Genomic DNA, 13,900 nt, shown 5'->3' on the forward strand with positions numbered 1-13,900 from the left:
AACTTCCATCTTCACAAGACACAGAAGATTTCCTAGCAAATGTGTTCTTTCCACACACAGTTTGGACAGTAGGTGGTGCAAAGAGTACAGTTATTCTGTATCAAATACTTCTGCTGTCACAACTGAACAGCAGCTAAGTTGGAAATAGAAATGTGAATAATTTATTTTTACCAGTTACATGACTAGGAACATTATATAACACCACTTCCCTATGCAGAGATACTGAGATTTTAATGTGAGGAGAAAATATTTATCTTTTCTCTACAGAAAGAACCTAAATAAATTTTATTTTTCGTCCTACTTATTCGAATTTCTATGTGGAAGAGCACACATACATTATTGATACCAATTAATGTTTAAAAATGATTTAAACTTGAATGATGTTGTTTTTTGCAGAGGACTTTAAAACAACTGGAACTGTTTACTTTTGGAAAAACTTCAGAAAAGTTTGGGATGTCTTGGATGAGGAAGGCCTTGCCAGCTGACAACTTTGTGAAAGTAACCTTGGGAATGCATTTCAAGTTGTCACTGAAGGTAAGAAGCAGCTAATTGGAGGTGCAAATCCTTCATGTGGGCTTTATTCTGTCTGGCTTAGAGAGACATTTCAAGCACCACTTGTCACAATTTGTGATTCCAAATCTTGACAGTCTGCTGAAGCATCCTTTCCCTAAGGAGCAGGGAAGGATGTCAACTAATTTAACCTTGCCTGCCTTACAGCAGTGACTCTCTATTTTTGGAGGGTTTTCTAAGACCATCTACAAGCCCTGAGAGTTTGAAGTAATTGACCTTTCTGCCAGGCCTAACCCCAGATCATACTTCAAACAAAACACCTGCAAATCCCCCACTAAGTTTATTCCTTCACATTTTATTGACTCTGGTTTGAGTGATAATTAATTGCTAAATGTTGGTCCTATTTCAGGTCCACTATTTCAGGAGTGGCTCAGGAGTTCATAGCGGCCATGACGATTATGGGCCTATCACAACTGGTCTATGGACTGATGATGCATGATGCTGGTCACATACTCAATGTGGTCTTTTGCTCTGACCAGGGTGGTGTTCCATGGGTGGGGACTCCTGCCATCTCCCCATTTATTATTTATTTATTTAGCATATTTGTATACTGCCCACTATCGAAGTCTCTAGGCAGTAGAGAGAGTTTGTCCACATCCCCAGGAGTCACAAACTGAAAGTGATCCAATCTAATCCTATAAGAGGAGCTGCAGAAACTCCATAGTAGACTCTGCAGTAAACATGGAATCCAGTTTGGCCAGTTGGGTGTCATGGATGGACCACCATCTGGTTAAGATAGGACTTACAACCACAATCCACTAGTGATGTGCACGGACCGGTCCGGAGGCCATTCTACAGGCCTCGGGACCGGTTCGAGCATGGGCGGTTCGTGGTTTGAGTGGACTGGGGTAGGGGTTCCTTTAAGGGCGGGGGGAGGGTGTACTTACCCCTCCCGCCGCTTTCCCCCCTCCGGCGCGCCTTTTTTGTTAGCAATTGGGGTGGCAGAATACCTCCCTGCTGCCCCTTCCCCCTCTCAGCTGCAAAAGGCTTCAGGAAGCCTTTCGTGCGTGCGCATGTTGTGCGCGTGTGCCAGTGCCACATCTCCATCACATGCGTGTGTGTGGCCACGCACGCACGTTGTGGAGACATGGCATGCGCATGCGCGATGTGTGCATGCGCAAAAGTCTTCCTGAAGCCTTTTGCAGCCAAGAGGGGGAAGGGGCGGCAGGGAGGTATCCTGCCACCCCAATTGCTATCACAAAAAGGCACGCTGGAGGGGGAAAAGTAGCTGGAGGGGTAAGTACACCCTCCCCCACCCTTAAAGGAACCCCCACCCCAGTGCCGGACCGCAGCTCTGTGGTTCCGTGCACATCTCTACAATCCACCTCTGCAGGGGTGAAGGACCTTTTAGGTTGGTCCTCCCGAGAAGGTTATTAGATCCAATAGGATTCCAAGAAGCCTTGGAAAAGTTTAAAGTTGGTTCTGCCAGTTATTTTGTAGATGCTCCGGTGTAAACATGGAAAACAAACTCATTATAGCAGTAGACACAATCGCTCCTAAGCTCCCTCTCTGACTTGCTTCAAAATTAGCCCTGTGGTATTCGGAAGAATTATGGAAGCAGAAGCAGCAAAGTGGATGACTAGAGTGCAAGTGGAGGAAGACTTGGCACAAATCTGACAAAGCAGATTTGAAGATCTATGCTCTGGCAGTGCAGGCAGCAAAGAAGTGGTTCTTTATTGCCTGCATTGCTCCTGAAAATTCACATCTAGCAGAGTTGTCTAGGGTTGTGAGAGGGCTAGTATGTGCCCCCTCCCTCATGAATTTGAACTTGGAACCATAAGTCATTCACTGTGACATTTTTAATGAATTTTTTTGCGGATGAATTATCTCATATTCGGGCTGAACTGGATCACACAGTTACTTCAGAGTCTACTATGGAGGTGTCCAGCAACTCCTCTTATAGTATTAGATAGGATCACTTTCAGTTTATGACTCCTGAAGATGTGGACAAATTGCTTTGGACTGTGCACTCTACAACCAGTTCTCTTGACCCTTGCCCAACTTGGCTTATTTTATCTAACAATCAGATTGTCAGAGAGGGTCTGGTAAACATCACAAATGCTTCTCTAAGGGAGGGTAGGATGCCTCCTTGTCATTAGTCCATACTTGAAAAAACATACACTGGACCTCTCAGGCAATTATAGGTCCATCTCTAATCTCCCATTGTTGGGCAAGGTGATTGAGAGAGTGGTGGCTTCTCAGCTCCAGACAGTCCTGTGTGAAACTAATTATCTAGACCCATTTCAAACTTCATTAGAACCGCTGGCAGTTCAGTTCATGCCGTTGAAACATGTTGTGTAAAGATGTGACTTGTGTTCTTTGTATAGCTGATGAAGCAACTTGAGAATATTTTACTGAAAGATCATAGTTTAGGACATCCTTGAAATCAAATCTACAGCTCACTTTCTGATTATTGTCCAAAGGTAGCCTTGAATAGCTCTCTAGCTGGTATTTTCAAAGCAGTACTGTATAGAACAGTGTCAGCAGACCTGTAGAATCAATACTAGTTTGATGTCAAAGGGGTGTTTGTGAGTTATCTTAAATGGATGCCTGGCCTGTGAGGAGGAAGAGTCCCAGGATAAAAAGCCCATTTCCGCTCACATCTTTACATCACATGGTCATTATGAGCTGCATCATAATGTCAAAGGATAGGCAGCAAGTTCTGATCTGCCTTGGGAAAGAGTAGATAAGACTCGATAACATCAGAGGTATTTATTTCTGAAATTAGGAATTTACCATGTTTTATTCCAAAGTGCCTATACTTTTAATAATTGCCTAGCAGGAAGAAGAAAAAAATAAGGTGAAGCATTCAGGGCTGGCTCAAGGCTTGGGGCGCCCCCTGTCCAGATGCCCCTATCTGCCCTATCGCTCACCTGCCTAGCCACAGCCTTTGCCACAGTTGAATGCTGTGGAGGCAGTGGGCAGGAGGGTGGGTAGGCAATGGGGAGAATGCATCTGCCCTCCTCGCAGCTGCCTCCACTCACCGCTTGGCAGCAGTGGCAAGGAGGGTGGGCAGGTAGGTGGGTGATGGGGAGCCTCCTCAATGCTGCCCTCCTCACCACTGCTGCCTCTACTCACCGTAAAAGCGGTTGGGGGAGGCAACAGCAAGGAGAGCAGGCAAGCAGGTGGGAGTTCCCCATCTCCTGCCCGCCCTCCTTGCTGCCATCGCAAAGTGGCTGCCATTGCAAAAACATGGGTGCCGGGCAGAAGCCATGGAGAGGGGGCAGAGGGCGGCCAACCCTCGATCCCCCATGGCCCAGACTGTTGCTACCCCTGCTGTTTTGTGCCCTAAGCAGACACTTAGTTCACTTAACAGGCGGGCTGGCCCTGGAAGCATTTCCTCACTGTCAGATTCACTGATGGGAATGGCTTCACCTGTTGAATTTCAGTATCAAATGCCACGGATAAATGTACAAGAACCCTGCTCGAATAATGGCAGCCTAACACATATTGTATAGAAAAGTATACATGTGTGTGTGTGTATGTATATATATACACACACACCGTGTTTCCCCGAAAGTAAGACCTATCCTGAAAGTAAGACCTAGCAGTAATTACTGCTGTACCGCTAATATAAGCCCTCCCCCGAAAATAAGACCTACCGCTAATCCACCGTTTTTTAGGGGTGTGCACGGAACCACGGAGCTGTGGTCCGGCACTGGGGTGGGGGGTTCCATTAAGGGCGGGGGGGGCTTTACTTACCCCTCCCGCCACTTTCCACCTTTGGTGCCGTATTTAGTGTAGAAATCCGGCGGCAGGATACCTCCTTGCTGCCCGCTTCAATATTCGAATGACTCCTCTGTGGTTAACATTCGGGCGGCAGGATACCTCCCTGCCACCCCCATCAAGCCCCCTTCTGCCCCCTTCAAGCCCGCTCCGCTTGCTCTTTAGAAATGGGCGGCAGGACACCTCCCTGCCGCTCCTTTCCTTGTTGGGCTGCAAAAGTCTTTAAGAAGCCTTTTACGCGCGCTCGCACAAAAGGCTTCTTACTTTTGCAGCCCAACAAGGAAAGGGGCGGCAGGGAGGTGTCCTCCCGGGCTGCGAAAGTCTTTAAGAAGCCTTTTGTGAGCACACAAAAGGCTTCTTAAAGACTTTTGCAGCCCGGCAGGGAAAGGGGCAGCAGGGAGGCGTTGTAGTTTGTAGAACATGAATACTGTGCATGTTGATTTGATTGTTGAACAGGCGTTAACATACCAGTAGTTTGTACCGTATAATTGTTGAACAGGAATAAACATACTTTACTTTTTTGAACTTCAATAAAAATAAGACCTACCCGAAAATAAGCCCTAGTGCATTTTTTGGTCCCAAAATTAATATAAGACACTGTCTTATTTTTGGGGAAACGCGGTGTGTGTGTGTGTGTGTGTGTGTGTGTGTATTTGCACACATGTATTGTGAATGCTAAAAGGAGAGTTTAGTTTGATGGATATGAAGGTCCTTTTAACTTCTTGAATGACTTCTCTAGAGAGTTTTGCTTCAGACCCATCCACCCATTTATTCATGAGCCCTGCTTTTGATGCCTGACCCAAGGTTACCCAGTGACCTTCAGGATGGTGGGGATTTGAACCCAGGTCTCCCCAGTCTCAGTCTAATTGGCTTACTACTTGCTTCTCTTGTTTGTCTTACACCATGATTTAGTGCAGGCGTAGGCAACGTGCAGCTTTCTAGATGTTGCTGGACTACAACTCCCATCACCTCACCACAGTCTTACAACTGGGGAAGATGGGAACTGTAGTTCAGCAACATCTGGAGAACCACACATTGTCTACCATGATTTAGTGTGACATCTGAATTCAAATCCCTATTAATACTGGATAGTGTGGAAGAAACACCACCTTAACGCTGTGGTTTTGATAATCCAAGTAATTGCTTTATTGACACATAAACTGTTTCAGTGGAAAATAGGTCAGAGAGAACCTGACCAGACCCCAAAGACTACTTGCAAAGTACATCACACGTTCTTATCTGGTCAAAAGAGGAAGTTACATAATTGGACTCAAGTTGCTTAAACATTTTCAGTCAGTTAGCTGGACATTTACATGTGTACATTAAAACAAGGAAGTTACAGTAACAGACCATATTTTCCCTGAATGATTAGAATGCTCCAGAGGTGGTTTTGCAAAGTGCAGCTGCTGTTACTGTCTGCTAAAGCATTATTCAGATTTCCAGGGATCTTTCCCCCGAAACCTATTTCAAGCCAAAACCCCAAGCTAGCCATTACCTGCCTGCAGCACTAAGCCAGTCATCTTGTTTTCTCCTTGCAAAGTGTTTCTGCTCCAACAGCTCTAGCATCAAGCTAACAAGATGGCTTTGGTATGGTCAAGCAAACAAAATGACTCCCACAATAGGTTAATTCACAACCAAGATTTGTGAACCTCCACAAACGCCTGTTTCAAATGCTAGTTATGAGAGTATCCTTGCTTAGAGTTAACCATGATTTGAGTCTGTTCACATATAATGTTAAAGCATGGTTAAGGCAAGGAAAGGAAATTGAAGGGGGACTCATGTCAGGGGAGGGATGGGAAAAATGTGCATTCCTGAGACTGCCTCCTGAGTTGCAAACCATGACTTGCACGTTGTCAGTACTGTCTGTTCTGATGCTTATATAGCCTGACTTTTCTAGGTTAGTGGAAGTGAACCAGATAACTGACGAATTCGGTCAAGAGCAATGTATCAAATCCAAACTGATATGTTAGAATTCTAGTTTATCTCATAAAGAAAACTTTTCAGAGATTTTCTCCTTTATATATATGAAGAATAATGAATCCCAGAAATTATACTTGCTGATAAGTTAAAATGGTTGCTAAATTCCTGGGGCAAGAACTTTATATAAAGTCATTGTTTAAAAGTCAGATTTGAAGTTGTCACTTGTGTTTTAATATCTGTTCACATTTGCAACTCAGATAGTTATAGCGATGCTTAGGGATTTACATCTCTGATTTGCATAGTTAATTCAAATACTGTTTAAAACGTAGGAATATACTGTATATGACCAAGGAAGTTTATCTGTTGCTGCCTAGGTGTCAGCTGTGGCAGACGGTGAGGGCAGTGCCGGGTGGGGAGGTGGGGTGGGGTGGGGGCGAGGAGCACCTCTTCAAAATCATTTATTTATTTATTTATTCATTTATTTATTTAAAATATTTCTATACCACCCCAAACTTGCATCTCTGGGCGGTTTAAACCTTTAAAACATTTAAAACCCAGTATTAAAAATATTAAAACTATCAATCTAATTAAAAGTTTGGGTGCATGAATGTGTCTCCAGTGCCTTTTTAAAAGTTGCCAGAAATGGGGAGGCTCTTATTTCGACAGGCAGCATATTCCAAAGTCCGCCGGCTGCAACAGAGAAGGCCTGTTCCCGAGTAGCCGCCAGACGAGTTGGTGGCAACCAAATTAATCAGCAGGTTCTTACCAGCATTTAGGCAGCACCTGCAAGCTGCCTCAAGCAGCGGCACTGCATGGCAATGCTGTGCGGGGCGGCGGTGCTCCACCCAGCATCCCGGTGGGGCAGCAGCATGGCCCTGGTCTCTGTGTGTGCAGAGGCTAGCACCACACACAGAGGCTAGGGCCAGATGCCGGGTGGAGTGCCGCAGCCCCACACAGGATTGTGAGTGGAGCGCCTCTGCTTGAGGCAGCTTTTAGGTGCTGCCTAAATGTTGGTAAGCACCTGCTGATTAATTTGTAAAGGTGCCTCTCACCTCCCCCACCGGCGCTGCCCTCACCGGCTGCTACTGGGTGTAAGTAGACTCATTCCATGATATGAAAATCAATAGACATTCTAATGCATTGTGCTCCTTTACACACACACATACACACACGACAGTGAATACACAATTGCTTGCACTGAACAGCACCAACTTCCCTATTCCTCATGCCATGCCAGCCACTTTCTCCATTCTGGACAGCCCTGCGAAAACAGCTCTGAGAAAGACAACAGAATCCCCACTGCCCCAAGGACTCTCCTTTTGGTTCTGTGGCCTGAACCCTTTTGTTTTTTACAAGGTCTGTTTATAATTTGCCAGGATGGAATATCGTATCAGAGCCGCAATGAACAATGGTTTATTTCCACTTATGCTCAGTTTGCAGATTTTTTGAATGATGGGACAAAATATAGCATCATCAGGAGAGGAATATACCATCTCAGTGACTACAAAAGAAATATATAAGAAACTCTTTAGTTAACAAGAGGCTGGCAACCAACACTAGAGTGTGCAATGGAAGCAGAAACAAGAGAGCTAGGATACACACTTCATTTGAATGATTATATCTCCAGTGGTAACCCTAGCATCATGCCGGAGTAGTTGTCAGTGCTATAATTCTTGGAGCCTGTGCATGCAGATTCACTCATTTCATGCAACCAAGGCCTGCTGTAGGTGCCCAGGCATTCCAGTGAAAACTAAGAACCCTGTACAGTCAATACAATTATATTTATATCCTTTTATTACAATAGTTGTTTACCACTTTCTGATTGGATCTTCCCTGCTCACGTAATTTTCATGACCAGGCCCCAAAAAATGAACCTACTACATCAATGTACAGGAAGCTGTGGTTACTTGTTTCTCTGCCTCCATGTTGACCCTCCTAAAGTTTTTAGTATCAGCCTAAGTTACTTTCCCACTTGGTTCTGACTCACAAACATCTCCAAGGTCACTCTTGAGGACAGGAGGCTTACTATCTTATAACTGCTAATCAGGTCTGTGCTAAAGTTTGGTCAAGCTAAAAGCACTACATATTAATACCTATCAATAGCTATCACCAATATGCTTCTAATAGTTAGAAATGGTGCAGTTAAAACCTCCAACAACATACTTCGCACACCTCAGTGAAGCAAAGTACCAAACTTAAATGGAGGGAAGTTCCATGGTACTCTTCCATTTTCTTTTTATGATAGCCTTTGTGGTCAGTCATATCTCACTGCTTACTTCTGCAGTAGATTAGTCCAGTGCACAACAAATCTGTGGCATTGTGGGAAGGGCATGCTGCTTTTGTGATCAAGTACAGGTCAAGATAAGTGTGTTTGAAAGCTGCTTCCTTAAAAAAAAATTTTTTTTTAAGAGTCCAGGAATCTAGAAGCATTGCACGCCTTAAATAGTGTGCCTGTGACCAGAATCATTTAGTAGAGCATACGTTCATCAAACCAGAATTTGTATGCAACGCATGCTTAAATTGTCTCTAGAATGAATGGCATTATTGCAAGCATTTGAACAGCTGAATATTTCCATTTCTTAGTACCATAACCAGCACAGATTTTGCAAACTGTGCTGCAGTGTGGGTGAAGTGAATAATGTGTGGATTAATCAAAAGCTGCAGAATCAGCAGCCAGCTCATAATTTACAGACTTGGCAGGTACACGGTCCTTAACATCACAATTGTCTTTGGGGTAAAAGGCTTTCCTAGAGTGCATTGCCCATACTAATTTTCCATCTCCTAATGAAGTAATTACTGTTCTTTGTTCCAACAAAACTGTACTATTTTTGTCAGTTTATGGTGTACTGTATATCTATTCATCTACAAAAGCTTTTTCTAACAGTAAATTAAGGTAGACTCTGTGTGGGCCTAATCTGCACAATACTCCCCCCTCCCACTGAAATGATGAAAGCACTGTGTCTCTCTTATGGCATAGCCAAGAGATCGTTTTCATGGCTTTTTTCAGCATGCATACACTGACTGACATCCTGACTAAATTATTCAATGGTAGTTCCACTGAAATTAATAGGACAGGCTAGTCTTGGCTACTTGTCCTATTAATTTCAATGGGTTTTCTGTCGAGTAATTTACTCAGGATGTCAGTCATTCCAATTGAGACATGACACGGAGACCTTTAATTCAGATTTTCCACATTTAAAAAAAGATTATAAATAGATTCATTTTATTATTGGTATAGAAGTTTTCAGGAAGATATATACCCATAACTATTTCCCCCTTAATAGATACACATATACAGTATACATACATACCACAACAAGCTGCCTTTCTTTCTAATAGGGGTGGGGGTGGCTCCTTAAGGACGAGGGAGGGTGCACTTACCCCTCCTGCCGCTTTCCCCCCACTGGTGCTCCATTTATTTCCCAAATTCCATGGGGTGGCAGTGTACCTCCCTGCCGCCCCTTCCCCCGTTGTTGGCCCGAAATGAGGAAGTATAGTCTGTGCGTGTGCCCGAATCACACACACGCACTCACCACACATGTTGCACATCACATGCGCACGTTGTGTGCGTGACGTGTGACATTTGTGGGGCGTGCTCAGAACAGTGGGTGCACGTGCACACGCAGACTGTACTTCCTCATTTCTGGCCAACAACGGGGGAAGAGGTGGCAGGGAGGTGCGCTGCCACCCCATGGATTTTGGGAAATAAACGGAGCGCCAGTGAGGAAAAAGCAACGGGAGGGGTAAGTGCATCCTCCCCCACCCTTAAAGAGCCACCCCCACCGGTGTTGAACCGGCAGAACCACCGGCTCTTTGAACCAGTTCGGAGGCCCATAAAGGGCCTCCGGACTGGTTCCGTGCACATCCCTACTTTCTAAGCAACAGGTGTGCTTGCAGCTTTGTTCTGTGGCCCTTTAAATCTCAGCAACTCCACTTGCGAAGGTGGGGAGGCTTTGTGGATATGAAGCAATGCCTCTTTGCGTTCCTGCTGCTACTCCCATTATTCCCAATGGGAGTAGAAGCAGGAGTGCGAGGACTCGCTCCTTAGTAAGCATGGAGTTTCTCCAACTTCACAAACCACATCAGTGGGGTTTTAAATGCTGCACAAGCAACGTGCACACCTCACACTTAAACAGGCAGCTTGTTGTGCAGTGTGTGAGGCAGTATTCCTATATTTATCACTCTAACTTTTTCACTACTTGAATATTTGTAATTTTGTATGTGGATACTTAAAAATAAATTGAATCAGAGCTGATTGGGGTGGAGGCGCTTCTGAATCAGATCAGGAGTGATTGTGCAAGAGGAGTTAACTCTTTCACCTGTGTTGTTTTGCCAGTTAACATCCTGCTCTAAAGCTGCTATTTGCCCAGTGGAGGAAAATTACAGGTATCGTATGGGGTACATGTTGATGTTACCAAAGGGAGAAGTGACAGATCAGGAATGTTAATCATGAAAATGGTATTACAAAATGAGAATATATTTGAGCTAAGATTGTGAAAGCTGATATAACGCCATACTTATGTGGGAATGTTATATGGGGAAGGAGATACTTTTGTTGCTCTCTTTAGTACTGTGATGGAGGAAATGAAATATTTTCCCAGCATTCTTTATTATGCAAGGTTAGACTCACCTATATACTATAAAACTGGATTTCAGGAAATGGGGCTCCCTGGTGTATTGCCTTGGGAAGTCTCTGAACATGGTCCTAGCTTCCTATGCACAGCCAGGGGCAGCCTGTTAGTGAGGTAAGGTGAGGTGATAGCCTCGGGTGGCACCTTTACCAAGGCCAGCAAGTGTGGGCATCCTGCCCCACCACCCTGTTGGAGGGGAGGGGTTTGACTAACCTCAATTATAACAGAGCCAGACTGACCAGTAAAAGTTGAGCCCATTGAAGAGTAGCTTGAGACAGTTGTTTACGATCTAAAAGCAGGTAAGCTTTATTGGAGAATTTACATTATTGGATAGAAAGCCTGTTTGTCTGACCTTTCCATCTTCACAGTACAGAGTAGAGAGAGAGAGTGTCTTGCAAGGGAAGCCTCATGGCTAATGAAGTCTGCAGCAGAGCCGAGAAGAAGCATTCTGGGAGCAAGAAAGGTGGAGCAATAGGCCCTGAGAATATCAGTCTGCCAATCAAGAAAGCCAGTTCAGAGAGAGAGAAAGAGAGAGAGAGAGAGAGAGGCTCTTCCTCACTGTCACTACTCCTAATGCCCCTAGTGGTCATTAGGATAAAAGGTGCCAAGAGTTGATGGGACTCCAGGATGCTCCTGGAGTCCCATCTCCAACAGTGCCTGCAGCACCTGACACCCTTCCCCATCACTGCAGGGATGGGTTTTAAATGTCAGGTTCACCAGCAAAGGTGGTAAAGGAGCTCCTCCCTCCCTGCTAAACCTGAAATTTAAAACCCATCTCTGTGGCAATGGGGAGAGGCAGGAGGTGTGCACAAGGGAGCCAGTGCTGGCCCTGCTCCTGACTCTGCTGCCAGTGCCAGGGGATGTGACCAGTGGTGCATGGACCTTGCCTCAAGTGCAGTGTTCCCTCAAAAGTGTGTGCATGTGCATGCATTCACTTAAAAAAAAAAAGTCTGCTCAGTCAATTTTCGATCCTGCTCAGTCTCAATCAGGAAGGTCCCACTCTGAATGCATATGCAAACACACTGTCTTGATACTGCTGCCCAGAACAAAACTCATTCCGTACACAGAAGAAAAAAATGAGAGAGAACACGGCTCACGTGGCCCTGGTGTCGGTGCTGGCATTATGCACAGAGCTCATTCTTAAGGACAAAGTCACCATAATAATAATAATAAATAAAAATTCTATTTCTATACCGCCCTTCCAAAAATGGCTCAGGGCAGTTTACAAGAGAAATAGCAAATAAGATGGCTCCCTGTCCCCAAAGGGCTCACATTCTAAAAAGAAACATAAGACACACACCAGCAACAGTCACTGGAGGTACTGTGCTGAGGGTGGATAGGGCCAGTTACTCTCCCCCTGCTAAATAAAGAGAATCACCACGGTAAAAGGTGCCTCTTTGCCCAGTTAGCAGGGACCATGTTTTTTGACATGTGAAAAAGCATGTCAAAACCCACAAATAACATTGGTTGCATGTCTTCCTTCATGGTGCTAATGGTGGCTTTAGGGGAGGCCATTTATTTCAGGGAATCAGTGTGGGAAGAAAGGGTCAAAAACCTCCCGTCCAGTGCCATTTTCCTGATCTTCAAGGCAGCCATGTGGAGCTGCTAATTACTAAGAAACAAATGAATCCACACTGATCTCTTGCATCACATCTGCTTTGACTATCTGATTCTTGCTAAATTCAAATGGCCAGCTGGCTCCAAATGATTCATCTGCTCCCCCTACTAGCTCTGATGGGTGTTACACCCCCCAGAGCCGGGACTATCAGGAAACATTACGGTTTGCTTGTCGAATCCCTGACCCTTCATCAGGTGACTCATATTGAGCAAAATCATAGTGATTGACCTATTCACCATAATCAAGACAACCCAAACGCATGCTGACATAAAATAACAACAATTACTTTATTGTTCTGGCAGCAGGGAACAATACTTCTATAATCTGGCTGTTCACTTTATGTTGCCATGGCCTTTCTGCCAGCTCTCTCCTCTCTAAATTCATTTTTGGCTCTATATCCGATAATGCAGCTGCTCAGCATTTTGTGTGACTCTTGCCTAAGAGTGTCTGCAGTTTGTCTTAAACTGTACGGAGCTCTGACTAGAATAACTTTGCTCTTAAATTTAACCTATGTAGTACAGAAATAATAAATCTGCCTATGTAACTTTCATCTGTGCTCTCCTTTTATTATCAATGGCATTTTCCTGTAAAAGTTCAAAGCAAACCTGACTTTTATGATCAGACACATTCATTAACCAGAGTAGTACTCCCCCCCCCCCGCCGCCTGCTTTCTGGCAAGCAAGTGCTTTGTTTTCATGAAAAACCAGAAGATGGCAGTCTTTTTTAATAGATGAGAAGGGAAAAAAAAACCCTTTTTAAGGAATAGGTTTGGGAGACAGCCACGTCTGGGAATACAACCTGAAGATTTTACTTGTTCAGGAATTCTTGTTCTGTTAGACACCGCTACTGAATTTGAAGGGATAAATGGCTTGAGAAAAGATGCATAAGGCAGTGTTCAAAGTGAGCTAGCCAGAAAATATAATCATACAAATACAATATTTAGAGGAAATTTAGATTGTCTAGTTCATTTCACTGGCAAATGATATCGGAATCATATATTAAGAATTTTTACACACATTTGACAGTGTATCAAAAGCTGTATAATTAATATTTCTAGAATATCTATATCCTAGTGTCTAAATCCTAGTGTCAGATGGGGAGAGGGGTTTGTTGTGCACAAGCAGGAAGGCAGGGAGTATCCTGAGGAGAAGCATATATGAGCATGATCCCTTAATCCTATTCTAGCTGGTGTTAGCCTTATAAACCAGCAGATACCTTGTACAGAGATGAAGCAGTCTGAATTCCAGCTCTGCATGTTCTCCATGAAAATGACTTAAATCTGTGGTTTTCAACAGGTGGTTCAAACAACATATCCATCAGTCCATTCTAATGGCATGGGCAAGGTATGCCTGCCCCCCGGAACACCATCCTGCTTCTGTCTAATTGCATATTTCATCCATGAATTGAGGGGCTTGTATTTCATTTGCACACCAAG

This window comes from Hemicordylus capensis, chromosome 1 (genome assembly GCF_027244095.1).
Source record: "Hemicordylus capensis ecotype Gifberg chromosome 1, rHemCap1.1.pri, whole genome shotgun sequence".
NCBI lineage: Eukaryota > Metazoa > Chordata > Lepidosauria > Squamata > Cordylidae > Hemicordylus > Hemicordylus capensis.